The 14510-nt window shown below is 38.8% G+C and overlaps 1 protein-coding gene across 1 annotated transcript in view; it reads left to right on the top strand.

Moving 5' to 3' along the window:
* The window catches only part of GPR158 (G protein-coupled receptor 158), a 333029-nt gene that overhangs the window by 21394 nt on the left and 297125 nt on the right, over positions 1–14510 (top strand). The gene's annotated exons all lie outside the window — the stretch shown is intronic.

Genomic DNA, 14510 nt, shown 5'->3' with positions numbered 1-14510 from the left:
TTTTTTTTTTTTTGCGGTACGCAGACCTCTCACTGCTGTGGCCTCTCCCATCTCGGAGCACAGCCTCCGGACGCGCAGGCCCAGTGGCCATGACTCATGGGCCCAACCGCTTCGCGGCATGTGGGATCCTCCCGGACCGGGGCACGAACCCGTGTCCCCTGCATCGGCAGGCGGACTCTCAACCACTGCACCACCAGAGAAGCCACAGTGAGGATGTTTTAAGGGTGTATAGCATAATGTGTGACACACAATGAGGGCCCAATAAATGGTAACTTCAAACATAGGGTTCTAAGCATACAAGTACATCCTATATTTAGTTCATATCTTGGGTATCTAACCAAAGTACTTTAATTTAAATTCCAAAGGGAGCATTTTAAATTTACTTTATAGCCTTGCTTACTGTTATTATTTCTAAATCAGAAGAATTCATTGGCACAAGCTATATATCTTTCTCTGAAAAGTTACTATGAATGGCTAACTTGTACCTTTTGTATAAAATATTAGGGTCTGCAAAGAAGTCATTTAGAATAAAAAACTGTGCAGATTATCAGATGGGTAATTTGACTTGAAGAGCTATATGAATAAGAACCAACAGAAAAAAGAATTTAATGATTTTAAAAATTACTAACAAAAAAGATTATTTTCACTTAGCTATTGTAGCCAAGCACAACTGACTTGTTTAATGAAATCACCAGGAAACTCAAGGTAGGAAATCGTTATATTTTAAGACACGTTAGTGTCCCCATTAGACATTTATTTTCTCTGACAGAATATACTTTCTTATTATTTTTTCTCCCCTAGCAATTAAAAAAAGTATGTATTTGGATGTATTATATAACATTTCTGAACCTTATTTTCCTCATCTATAAATCAAGAAAAGTACTTGCTCTTTTATAGAAGTGTTATTTGAATAAAACGAGTCAAGATAGGTGATCTCTTTGTAGTGGGTTCCCTGACAAGGGATTTTCCACCCCATTTAGAAATGGTCATATTCAAAGAGGTGATATAAAGAACACTGTGGATGTGTTTGATAAAATAAACTGTCCTCTCTTCATTTAAAATTGAAATAGAATGTAGCTCAAAATTATTGCAGTGAAGGAAAACCATAAAATGAGACATTAGTCAGCTACTTTTGCAAAAGCAGCAAACTCAAAATATATTTTTCAGGGGGACAACCATCTTTTATCAGCCTTTAAACCCTAGCACTTTTAAGATATGTGCTGCACTTAACTTTGAAAAAGGATCACCTTCAAGAACCCCAAAGATTGTATACTTGTGGATGCAGAACTGATGTTCTGATTAACCGTACTTCATATTTATTGGTTCTCTCTTTTTATAAATCAAACTTGAGTTATTTTCCCCACACAAAATACATAGATCTTTCCAAGCAAGGTGTGACCTGATTGCCAAAATGCCTTCCAAGAACAAGAAGCCAGACAGAGGAAGACATTTGTCACTATGTAAAGCTTTGGCAAGCTTCTCTGGACATGGCAGCTGCAAAGTAATGTGGGAGAACATTTTCTTGCTTTAAGACAGACTGTTGTCAAATTCTTCAAGATAATCTAGAGGGAATCAGACTGTGTTCTTGGTTCTCCTGTACTTCTTGTAGTTACGGGTTTGAGCTAAATGATAGAGATGTTTTTGTGAGCAGTGTTTTCTGATGATGAGAGGCCTCAAGTGAGGAAGTTACCCAAAGATGACTGAAACATGAATCCAGAGTCTTCTCCAGTTATAAGGAAACAGAAAGGAAATTGCTCTTCTTCCCTTAAAAAAAAAAAGTCTCTTTTCCTTGATCCCACCCCACTAGCAACTAACCTGTGAAATGTGCTCTTCTGTTCATGTGCTATTTGTGTGCAAATCATTTCAGTTAAATAATTGCTATATTTCTCATTATTCTGCTTACTTTTTATTTATACAATTCTGTTTTAAGAATCTCTTCCTGCTGCTATGTATACAACCAGTCCATTTCCCTATTGATGCCTAGGACTCTACTGCTAAATAGCATGTGGAAATTGTCCAGTTCTAGGGATGGACACCCAGATTGTCCTCAGTTCCTTGCCATTACAATGACCCTGTGATAAGCTTATACGCCCCTTTATGGACCTGCATGAGAATTTCCTTGAAAGATAAACTGAATTGCAGGATTTCTGGGTCACAGGGAGGGGTTAATGTCATTTTACAAAATATTGCAAGATTGCTCTCTAGACAGGCTGCATCAGTCTACATATCCACCAGCAGGGCATAGGGGCTCCTACAGCCTCACTTTCCTGCCAACACTTGGCATCATACAGCTTTCTAATTTTTTGCCATTTTAATGAATGTAAAGTGATATCTCACTATTGTTTTACTTTGCATTTCTGACTACTAATTAGCTTAAGCAACTCTTCATGTGCGTGTAAGCCTGTTGGATTTACTTTTCTGTAAACTGCTTGTTTATAGCCTTTGCCCATTTCCTATTGTGATTCCTATATTTCTGTTACACTGCAAGAGATCCTGGTGTATTCTAGATATTATTTCCTTGTCAATTTTAGACACTGCAATATCACCCAATCTGTCATCTTTCAGGTAACTTTGCCCATAATATCTCCCCTTGAATGGAATTTTAAAAAATTTCTGATGTTACTTACTTAGTCAAAATTTTGCCTTACAGTTTATGCTTCTGGGTTTCATTGTAAGAAGTCTTTCAACGTTTTGCCACAAAAATATTCTCTTATAATCAACTGCTACCATTAAAGTTTTACCTTTCACAGTCAGGTCTTTAACATTGGGAGTTCACCTTTGTATATGGTATTGGGTAGGGATCCAGTTATTATTTTTATCCATTTAGTGAGCCAGGTTCCCAACATTATCAGCCTTTATCATACAAATAAGTGCCTTATATGCATGTGTATGTCTCTGAGCTCTCTGTTTTGTTCCACTGTTTTCCATGTCTGTTTTCTGGTCAATACTATTATACTTTTTTTTCTTTTTTCCGGTACGCGGGCCTCTCACTGTTGTGGCCTCTCCCGTTGCGGAGCGCAGGCTCCGGACGCGCAGGCTCAGCGGCCACGGCTCACGGGCCCAGCCGCTCCGCGGCACATGAGATCTTCCCGGACCGGGGCACGAACCCGTGTGCCCTGCATCGGCAGGCGGACTCTCAACCACTGCGCCACCAGGGAAGCCCCTATTATACTTCATTGCTGTGGTTGGGTAGTATGTCTCAATATTTGCTTAGGCAAAGCCTACCTCTTTCCCCTTTTCACAGCTGACTTTTATTTTTCTACTTAAAGTAAGCTATCAAGTTTCTAAAAAAAATCTATATAGAATTTTGATTGGTTCTGCATTAAATTTATAGCTCCATTTGATGAGAACTGACATTTTTAATACAGTAAATTATTCCCTTTCAGAGCATGTGATGTCTCTCCATTTATTCAGATCATGTTTTGTCCTTCAATAGAGCTTCAAAATTTCTCCATAAAGGTTTTGTGTATTCTTGATTAAGTTAACTTCTAGAGAATTTATGGGTTCTGTTGCTATTTTAAATGGCATCTTTTTAGTTATAACTTTTGTTGGAGATTGTTGGTGTAGAGAAATGCTATTGATTTTTGTACATTGATCTGGTATCTATCAATCCTGCTAAACTTTCTTATTGTTCTCATATTTGTCTGTTGATTTTATTGCTAAACAGTCATATCATCTACAAATAATGACAGTTTAATCTCTTCTATTCTGATCTTTATATCTCATTTCTTTTTTTTTCTTACAGAATTAGTTGTGACTTTCAGTAACTATGTTAAACGGCATCAGTGATAGTAAACATTTTTGACTTAAAGGGAACATCTGAAAGAAAAAGTTCTTCCTTTAAGTATAGGGTTGATAGAGGCAAGTTTTACCAAGTTAAGAGTATCCTTCAATTTCTAGTATACCATTAAAACAAATTAGGTGTTGGAACTTTGTAAAATGCCTTTTTACATTGATTAAAACAATCATATAATTTTTCTCATTTCTTCTATTATTGCTGTGAATTTCATTGATATACTTTCTGATGTTAAAACATCCTTTTATTCTTGAGATATACTCCAGTGGATCATAATGTATAATTATTTTAATATATTTTAATATTTGCTTAGCCAAGATTTCCTTTAGAATTCTTGGATCTTTACGCAGAGTTAAAATGGGACTGTTTTTTTTTTATATTGTCCTCATGTGGCTTGGAATAAAAATCATATAAAATAAATTGGATAATTTTGGGTTTTATTGGTTTTAAGAACTTGTAAAAATAAAAGAACTTTTCCTTAAAAGTTTGGTAGAATTCATATACCAAACCATGTTCGTAGGCCTGAAGCGTTTCTGGGAAGTGAATGATTTAAAACTCTCTATGCTTATGGTTGTATTCAAGTTTTATATTCCCTTTGTGGCAAATTTGGCATTGTATATTTTCTATCAATTTATCCATTTTTTTCATTTCCTCTAGTTTTTAAAAGTTTGTTACAAAATAATTAATCATATATTGTTTTTAAAATAATAATAGCTTTTAAAAACATTCCTTTGTATCTATTCTGTGTATTATTTGCCTATTTCCTGTTTATTTGCATATTTTCTCTTTAATTCTTGAGTCTCCCTTATTTATCTTTTCAAAGAAATTTAGTTTTTTTATAACTAAAAATTTGTAAACTATTTTGAAATACTTTCAGACTTTCAGAAGATTAGCAAAGACAATACAGCAAGTTCCCATATACCCTTCACCCAGCTTCCTATAACATTAACATCTTACATAAAATTATTAAAACTAAGAAACTAACATTAGTACAACACTGTTAACTAAGCTACAGATTTTATTCAGATCTCCTCAGTTTTTCCACTAATGCTCTGTTTCTCTTCCAGGATCCAAAATAGGATACCATATCTTATGGGCTGAATTATGTTTCCCCAAAATTCGTATGTGGAAGTCCTAACCCTCAGTACCTCAGAATGTGACAGTATTTTGAGACAGTATCTTTAAAGAGGTAATTAAGTTAAAATGAGGTTTTTAAGATGGACCCTAATCCAATATGACTTGGGTCTTCATAAGAAGAAATTAGGGCACAGGAACACACAAAGGGAAGACCATGTGAAGACACAGAGAGAAGATGGCCATCTACAAGCCAAGGAGAGAGGTCTCAGAAGAAACCAACCCTACTGATGCTTTGACCTTGGACTTTTAGTTTCCAGAATAATGAGAAAATACGTTTCTGTTGTTTAAACCACCCCGTCTGGGTACTTTGTTATGGCAGCCCTAGCAAACTAATATATCATTTGTTTTTCATATTTCCTTAGTCTCCTCCAATCTGTGACAGTCTCTCATCTTTCCTTGCCTTTAAACAATACTGTCTTATGTTATCAACTATCAGTTGACACTTTTGAAGAGTGCTGCTAAGGTATTTTCTTGAATATCCCTCTATTTGGATTTGTCTGATGCTTGCTCATGATAAGACTGAGATTATGGACTTTTGGGAAGAATACAATATAGGGGAAATGCTCTTCTCACTGCATCATACCACAGAGTACATAGTAACGGTATGTCTTATTACTGGTGATGTTAACCTTGGTCACTTGGTTAGTGGGGTGTTTGCCAGGTTCCTCCACTCTAAAGTTACTATTTTTCCCTTTCCGTATTTTATTCTAAGTGAATCACTCAGTTAAGCTCACACTCAAGGGAAGGTGAATTCACTTCTTCCTGGAGGGAGGAGTATCCAAGAATTTTGGGCATATGTTAAAACCACTACAGTAATGAATAAATGTTTTGGGGGAGATGATTTGAGCTTATTCAAATATCCTGTTTCTTCTTAATGTTTTTCCCACTAATTTTAGGATTTATCAGCAGGTCTTGCCTGCAACAATTATTAATGTGTATTCTAATGATGATTTTCTATTTCCCTCATTCCTTCTAAATGAATGAGTTGGAATTCTTTTGTAACAAAGAGTTCTGTCTTCTCCCTCATTTATTAACTTAATCATTTATTCATATGAGTATGGACTTATGGATATTTATTTTGGGGGCTGAATCCGATATTATCATTATTTATTTCACTACTCAAACTACTCCAGCTTCCACAATTGGGAACTCTTTTAAGTTGGCTTGTGTGTCTTTTTGACATGCCCTTGTTCTTATTTTCTGAAAATGATGCTTTAAGTGTATCTTGCATTTTCCCTGCCCCAGCCCTAGCGTTCATTCATTTCTCTAACCCTTGTTCCAGAATTTTTTTTACTTGTAGTGTATTCACTGCCATTCAAATTTAAGTATTCATTAATTTTCTTTTTCAACTTAAGGGTTATTTAGGAATTTGTTTTACTTTTCCAAACATGTGAGATGTATTTAAGCTATCCTTTTAAGAAACTTAATTTATAATTTAATGCATTATGACTAAAAGACATAGTGTGTATGACACTGATCCTTTGGAATCTGAGGTTCCCTTTGAAATATTATCTCTTGTTTATTTTTGGTAAATATTCAGTAAATATTCTGTGCATGTTAAACAAAAAGTGAATTATTTGTCATATGAAGAGCTCTATATATGCCTAAATAGCTTAAGTCTACAGCTTAATTGTACTGTTGAGATACTTGCTAATTGCTTCTTTCTGTTCAATCTATCAGTTCTCAGAGGTATGTCAGAATTTCCAACAATTATTTCTTTCTTATGTCAATTGTTGATAAATATACACACATACACACAAGCACACACATGTGCCCTTGGCAGCATATATGCCCTTGGTAGCTATATCCTCTAAATCCACTGTTCCTTTTCCACATATACAGTGTCTATATTGGTTAGATGTTCCAGTTACCTATCTGCATAACAAATTACTGAGAAACCTAGGGGCATGAAACAAGCATTTTTCTCACAGTTCTGTGGATCACAGATGTGGGAAGGGCTTGGCTGAGTGGTTTGTTTCTAGTGTACGCAGTGTCAGGTGGTGTGGCCGGGGCTGGAAGACCCACTTCTAAGGTGGCTTCTTCATTCATATATCTGGCAACTGGGCTGAGAAGTTTGGAATGGCTGGGGGATGCATGGGCACTGCTCAGTAAACTCTCTTTCCACATTTACTCCACCTGGCACCTTGCATTTACTTCCAGCAGGGTAATAGGGTAGTAGGGCTTCTTATCTGCAGAAGACACTTACTCCTCTCAAGTCTCCCACCCCCACAGTCTTATCTCACTGTGATATTGTCTTGAAGTCAGGACTTAGCCAACTGAATGAGACCCAGATGAGCATGAGTGCTATGTGTATAGTTAGTATAGTATCTCTGAATGTAAAGACCTGTAAAGACACGTTATCTGTCCCCTGCCCCCAGTATCCCTGAAACATCCACATGTGGTAAAGAGATAGGACAATTACAAGAACACTTCAGTTGAAAAAGCAGGGGAACAGGATACACATAGCAGTTACTAGTCTACGGCAATTCCGAAATTCACTTCAACACACATTGCCAATTTCTTGATTAGGACCAGTCCTGCTCCCTGGAAAATTTTCTGAAGGTCCTGGCTTTACCCTCTGGGCTCTTGATTCTGTCCTCTGAGCTACCCTTCCTTTTCCCTAAGAAACTGACTCAATTTGCAATTGAGTGGCCTTCTCAGCCCGCTTCCTGCCCAGAGAAGGGTGGGGGTGGGGAAAGTGCCTTTTAAAATTTTGCACTATTATCTCTCTTCATTTTACTTCAAGATGATAGTGCTCCTACCTATGCTATTCATTGAAAAACGTAGGTTTCCTTATGAATCTTACTGGATTTCATTCTATTAGACAGAAGTCACATTTACAAATCTCTTTAAGACAGGAAGTTTTCTATCTTGGGTCCTGTGGTTACTGTGCAATAAAGCCTTGAGAATCTTAGAATCCCCATTGTTTAACAGGGAGGGTCTATGAGGCATACCCATAAGACCATCAGAAGTCCTTTAGTCTAGCTGAGAGCCTCTATGAAACACTGCCTTAGACCTTTCTTAAGTCTTAACAAAGGATTTTCCAGACCCACCCTGAGGTGGTTCTTTGCTCTGAAGCCATTTCATATTCTGAGAATCTTTTGCTAGAATAGACAGGGGATGTGCAACAGTTTTATTTCCAAATCCTGACTCTTCAATATTTCCTCTAAATTTCACCCCAAAACTAAGCAACTCCACAACAGCATTATTCACAATACCCAAAAGATGGAAGCAACTCAGTGTCTATCAACAAATGAATGAATAAACAAAATACAGTATATACATACAATGCAATATTATTCCATTAAAAAGGAAGGAAATTCTGACACATGCTACAACATGGATGAAACCTGAGGACATTATACAAAGTGAAATAAGCCAGCCACAAAAAAGACACGTATTGTATGATTCCACTCATGAGATGCCGTCAAATACTTAGACACAGAAGTTAGAATTGTGGTTAGAATATCGGGGCTGGGCAGAGGAGGAGGATGGGAAATTGCTGTTTAATGGGTATAGAGTTGTAGTTTTGCAAGATGAAAAGAAGTCTGGAGATCGATTGCATAACAATATGAAGTACTTAACACTACTAAACTGTACATTTAAAAATGGTTAAGATGGTAAATTTTGTTATATATATTTTACCACAATTAAAAAATTTAAAAAGCCAAAAACAAGACTAAGCAATTCTTTCTTTAGTTCATGCTTTTCTCTTTGTATTCTATCACAGTCAGCTAGAAAAAGCCAGGTAGTATTCACTGCATTTTACCTAGAAACTTCCTTAGACATATTCACAAGTTCATTGGTTTACAGGTGACAGTGTTGCCAAACTTTCCAACTATTATGTACCAAAGGTTGCTTTTTCTTCTGTCTCCAGTATCATTTCTACACTGTCCTTTAAGACTCACCAACATATTCCCACTTTTATTAACCATTTCTTTGAGGCCCTTCTAGCTTCTGCCTCTGCCTGGGCCCAAAGCCAGTGCCATACGTTTTAGGCTTCTGTTATGTAAGCAACCCCCTGCTAGGCACCAGGTCCTGTTCTGGTTATCTATAGTTTGGAGGAAATGACTGATGGCAGCTGGTCTAACAACATCTGTTTTTATTAACTCTTTATTTTGGCAGAACTTCTGCCCTGATTTCCCATCAAAATTGACTAATGGGTTGTTACCGTCAATTTCTGTAGTGATGAAGAAGATTATGGCCTAAGGTAACGTGGTGAAGAAACAAAAGGAGAATTTCAAAACGTTCCTTCAACATATCCAGTTTTTCTTTCCATTCATTCACCCATAGCAGTCCATGATAGTTTTCTGTTTCCTTGGGTTTTTGCACGTGCACATGCTCTCTCTCTCTCTCTGGTCATGGTTATTTTAGCTACTATTCACATCTCTCTAGCATCTGCAGTTTTTCAAGGTTAATTTTGGGGGAGTGGGCGCTGATTTAGGAGCTGAGGGAAAATATTACAAAGACATGGGCTATGGAAATTTTAGTCTGGTGAGAAAAACTGATCATTAAAAATCCAATATTATAATAAAAGGTGCTAATGATATGAAGAAGGTAAGCACAGTGTATTATGGGGAGGATAGAGAAGCAGTTTCTAAATGAGACTTGGAGTTCACAGAAGGCTTTAAAAAGGAGCCAGGTAGGAGCTATGATAGGTAAAGCACAACTGAGGCAAAGGAACTTCAGATATAAAGGTATCTATAAAAGAATGATTTTTTGAGATAGCATGAATTATTTAGGACCCCACATGTAATTCTGAATTGTCTGGAACAAAGAATGTATGCAAGTGAGTGGGTGGAGAAGTTAGAAGTAGGAAGGGCCTGAATATAATGTTATAGCAAGGAGCTTGGATTTCATTCTTCGGGAGAGTGGGAAATATTGATTTTAAGCAGGGAATTATGAGGATCATATTTACAAGTTTCAAAGATTAAACAGACAGCAGTGTTTCATGCTTAAGCTCTACGGCCCCCTTGCTTGCATGGGAATTTTCTAAAGCCCTGGAATAGGCACTAACAACGAATTCTGTGGTCAGTTGTTTTCTCGTAAAATTTGCAAAAGGAAGATACAATTGCATAGTCTCTTTCTACTATAACTTGCCTCCATTACATTTTCCCTAGGCTGTGGGCATTACTGCAAAGTGGTTAATGGGAAGTTCTCGATTATTTAGTAATACATGTTAAAGTAGTCTGTAGTCACTTCTGTCTCTAGCTAAGTTCTGCTATAGAAATGACTTCTGGTAATGATCTTACTACCCAACCAGCACTTGTAACACAAGCATGTAGGGCCAAAGGTCATATTGTGATAAAAATGTATATTCATAGTTTTGTATTTGTTTCTTAAAGAAGGACCCTAAACCGTATAAACGTGAGGGCCTACAAACCGAGATCTTCACCTGGAGCAATGCCAGACAGGACCAAGTTAGTAAACTATTATAAAAATTTTTTAGCCCTCTGAGAGATGAAGACCTGAACCAGGCAGAAATAGCAGAAATGGAGAGGAAGGGTCAAGGTGCACGCAGGGAGTAGAATCTATGGAACCTGGCAATTGTTTTGATTTGGGGGGTGAGTTTCAGAACAAACAAGTTATCTACCAGATAACTGTAAGGACGGAAGCCCATTCACGGGAAGAGAACGTCAGTGAAATTCCAAATTTGGTTGGAGGATAAATCCTGTTTGGGGCTTTCGCTGCCTTTCAGGAGTCAGAACGAGAAGTGGAGGAAAATGCTAGTCTGCGGCTCAGCTAAGCACCCAAACGTTTGGGGGATGTTATTTGCTATATTTTCCATTCTCTGGATGCCACTTACCAGGCTCTTTTTGGCCCTCGTCTTCCAGTCCTCAGGACACCACACGTCAGCCGCTTCCACGCCCTCAGAGTTTCCCGGCAGTGCCCGCTCACCGGATGTGGGAGCAGCACTTCCGCCCCAGAGCGGCTCGAGGCACAGGGCGCAGGCGCGGCGGGGGCCTTCGCGGGCCTAAGTTCTGCCGGCGCGTGTGCGTCGGCGTTTGAGTGTTTGCGTTGCTGTGGCTGAATGCTTTTCCCAAACCGAGAGAGAGTTCTCTTTCCGCCTAATGCCCCAGGTCTCCATTTCCCCACCCCCGCCACAGAAAGTCACGGCGCCTTCCCAAGGGCTTTGTAGGTCTCCAGGCACAGAGGCCCAGGCGCTAATGAAGAGGAGTCAGTGCTGATTTCCAGCTGCCAAACGCACGGCTCATTACATTTGGTGGGTTTAAAAAAAAAAAAAATTTTATTTATTTATTTAATTTTTGGCTGTGTTGTGTCTTCGTTGCCGCGCGCGGGCTTTCTCTAGTTGCAGTGAGCGGGGGCTACTCTTCGTTGTGGTGTGCGGGCCTCTCATTGCGGTGGCGTCTCCTGTTGCGGAGCACGGGCTCTAGGCGCACGGGCTTAAGTAGTTGTGGCACGCGGGCTCAGTAGTTGTGGCTCGTGGGCTCTAGAGCACAGGCTCAGTAGTTGTGGTGCACGGGCTTAGTTGCTCTGCGGCATGTGGTATCTTCCCGGCCCAGGGCTCGAACCTGTGTCACCTGCATTGGCAGGTGGATTCTTAACCACTGCACCACCAGGGAAGCCCATCTTTGGCGGTTTTCCTCTGAGCCCAGAGAGCTTTATGAGCTGAGTTTCAAGTCTGCGGTGACCTTTTGTTTCCTGTATAGGAACCTGGAATTAAGGGGGGAAATTCTCAGCCATTAAGATACCAATTTCTTGAGCTTCCCTGGTGGCGCAGTGGTTGAGAGTCTGGCTGCCGATGCAGAGGACACGGGTTCGTGCCCCGGTCCGGGAGGATCCCACATGCCGCGGAGCGGTTGGGCCCTTGAGCCATGGCCGCTGGGCCTGCGCGTCCGGAGCCTGTGCTCCGCAACGGGAGAGGCCACAGCGGTGAGAGGCCCGTGTACCGCAAAAAAAAAAAAAAAGATACCAATTTCTTAAGCTAGGTTTCTCAGGCAAGGGACCAGAGTAATTGCATCCTCCTGGAAGCCCAAATTAACCCGTGTCCCCGAGCCAGCTCTGGAGGATTTGGAGATTTCCATTATCTTGCTTTAAAGGGTAGCAAGATAGTGGAGGAAAACTTGACCTTATTATTAGTAACGATTGTGGAACAAACAGAAATACATATTTTTATTAGTTTCCTACTTACATTCTTAATAAGCTGTTAAAGTATACCAAAATGTAGTGGATAGTGGTAGTCCAGTGGGAAATTTTATGTCGCTGAGGAGGATGGCTGGTAACTTAAGAGTGTGAATACGATTCTGCTGTGCTTATACCTTGAACCATTGACTTAGAAATCTTACTACAGTGAGGCTTATCCTGACCACCCTTTAAAAAAAGTTTAACCTACCCTCCCTCTACTCCCAGCCATCCTTCTTACCTCCTTGAAGGTGTTTTTTTGTTTTGTTTCTGTTTTCTCCATTGCACTTTTTAGTTTGTAATACGAAGTGTAATTTGCTTATTTATTATAGCCCTGGTTTATTATTTGTTTGTCCCACACTAGAGTTAAGCTCCATGAAGGCAGGAACTGTTTTTGTCCTGCTTATTAATGTATTTCAGAGACCTAGAACAATTTTGGCTCATAGTAGGTGCTCAATAAGTAATTTATTGAATGAATGAAAAGCTGAATATGTTATTTTCCAAAGACCATAAGTAGAGCCCAGAGTGAGCTTGCCCTGATTGCCATGACCTATATGGAACACAGTTTTATGGGAAGTCCTGGTTGGTGAAGACAGCAAGTCAACCAATGTTTATGGAATACCTGTTCTACCCCAAGTGATAACTTTCCACATTCCTCAGAATTTAGCATCTGTTCTCCATGAAATATTCTGATACTTTTTAAGGCATCTTAAACCTTTGGGGTTCCTTGGGCGGGACCTATGTGGTTCATCTCCATGGCATCTCTTATATTGATATGCACATACCAGACAATAAATATTTGTTGAAAGAGCAAAGGAGCTAACTGGGTTAAGGCATTAGGTCACTTGGGAATTCAGTTAATTATCACATGAATAGTATTTGTTTTATGGAATTGTGGTCCACAATAGTAGTATTTTGCAAACTGGGGCTATTTCTCTGAAGGATTTATAAGGTTTTTATGATAAATTTTTGGGTCTTCCTTTCAGTGATCCTCTGAAAAATGAACTTACACATATTCTGGGTTGTCTGGATAACCAAATGCTGATGGGAGGTTTTTGTGTGCCTGTTTGTTTTTGTGTCTCTTTTGAGCATGTTAGCACTAGGTAACGTAGTACATACTTTGTCACAGGTTAATAAGAACAGAGGCAGCCTTATAAAGTAAATGATTTATTCACTCTAGATGAAGCCCAAATGACATTAAGCCACTCTGTCAGAAGCTTTCACAGTAGTTTAAAAGGAGAAAAGAGATGAGAAAAATGAGTCATAACATGTGGTAAAACAGGCTTGCTGAACTAGCAGTTGGTACCATATTTCTTTTCTGAGAGGTAATTTAGTTCAGCAAAACATAATCATTGGTGTTTTTAAAGTAATTTTTTAAATTTAAAAATTGTTGGCTTTATAGTTTTTCATTTGTTTCGCTATTTTGTGTGTGTGTTTTGTAGCTAGAAAAGCTATAATATAAGGAATTTGAGCCCACCTTTATGTTTGTACATATTTAATAATATCGTAATGAAAATAGTTTAAGTTGGGGACATGGGACCTTGAAAATGTGTTTTTACATTTAGTGAGTTTTAGTGGGATGTTTATGCTTTACTCCACCTGGTGAAAAGAAGTCATTGTAGAGCTTTGGGCTTCAGGGCCGGTCCCCAGAATACTTATTTCAAGTAAGTCCAGGTGCGATAGTTCAGTGTAGGACAGATAGGTCTGTTACTGCTGGTGCTAGGGGTGCTAGTGGTGGTGAAAAATAGAAGAGAGTGATCTTAGGAAAATATAAGAAGATTGGTTGGCAAATATGGAGGAATTTTAGGTAAAGTTGGAGCTTTCTTTGCCATTTTGTTTTTGGCTCTGAATTTGTGAGTTCTCTTTCTTAGTGACCTCTCTCAAATGGGTAAGTGAAATGCAGTGTTTTTATTTCTAGATTTAAAAGAGTAAACACTAAATGGCACTTCTGTGGATGGTGCATATCTGTTCGGTGTGGAACGCTGGAAGACCTAAAGAACTACTTAAAGTCATTGTGATAGAAGATCAGAGGAAAGAGACGCTTATTTTCTGATACTGTCTTCCCCTCTTAACTCATTCATTCCCCTGCCCCCTTGCCCCAACCTTCCCATCCCAGGCCCTGCACTGGGAAATAGGAGTAGAAAGAAATAAGGGCTTTTTAAAAAATTTGCTTTAATAGAAGGGGTACTGGGAGCAGGTGTTATTTCAGAGTCGACTTTGCTACCATGTCCAGAGTAATACTGTCTGGAGTTCAGTCAATCAGCAAATATTTATTGAACACCTACTGTGTGCCAGGCATTATCCAGGGAGCTGAAACAGTGAACAATTCAGAGTCCCTGCTTTCGGACTTACATAAAACTAATACTTTATGATTCTGTTCTACTCTGTCTCTATCTACACTCGGTACACTTTAGATGAGTATGAGTGGGCAATT

Source organism: Physeter macrocephalus, chromosome 11 (assembly GCF_002837175.3).
Source record: "Physeter macrocephalus isolate SW-GA chromosome 11, ASM283717v5, whole genome shotgun sequence".
NCBI classification, from domain to species: domain Eukaryota; kingdom Metazoa; phylum Chordata; class Mammalia; order Artiodactyla; family Physeteridae; genus Physeter; species Physeter macrocephalus.
The sequence above is the reverse complement of the archived record's forward strand: the minus strand, read 5'-3'. Positions and strand labels throughout refer to the sequence as shown.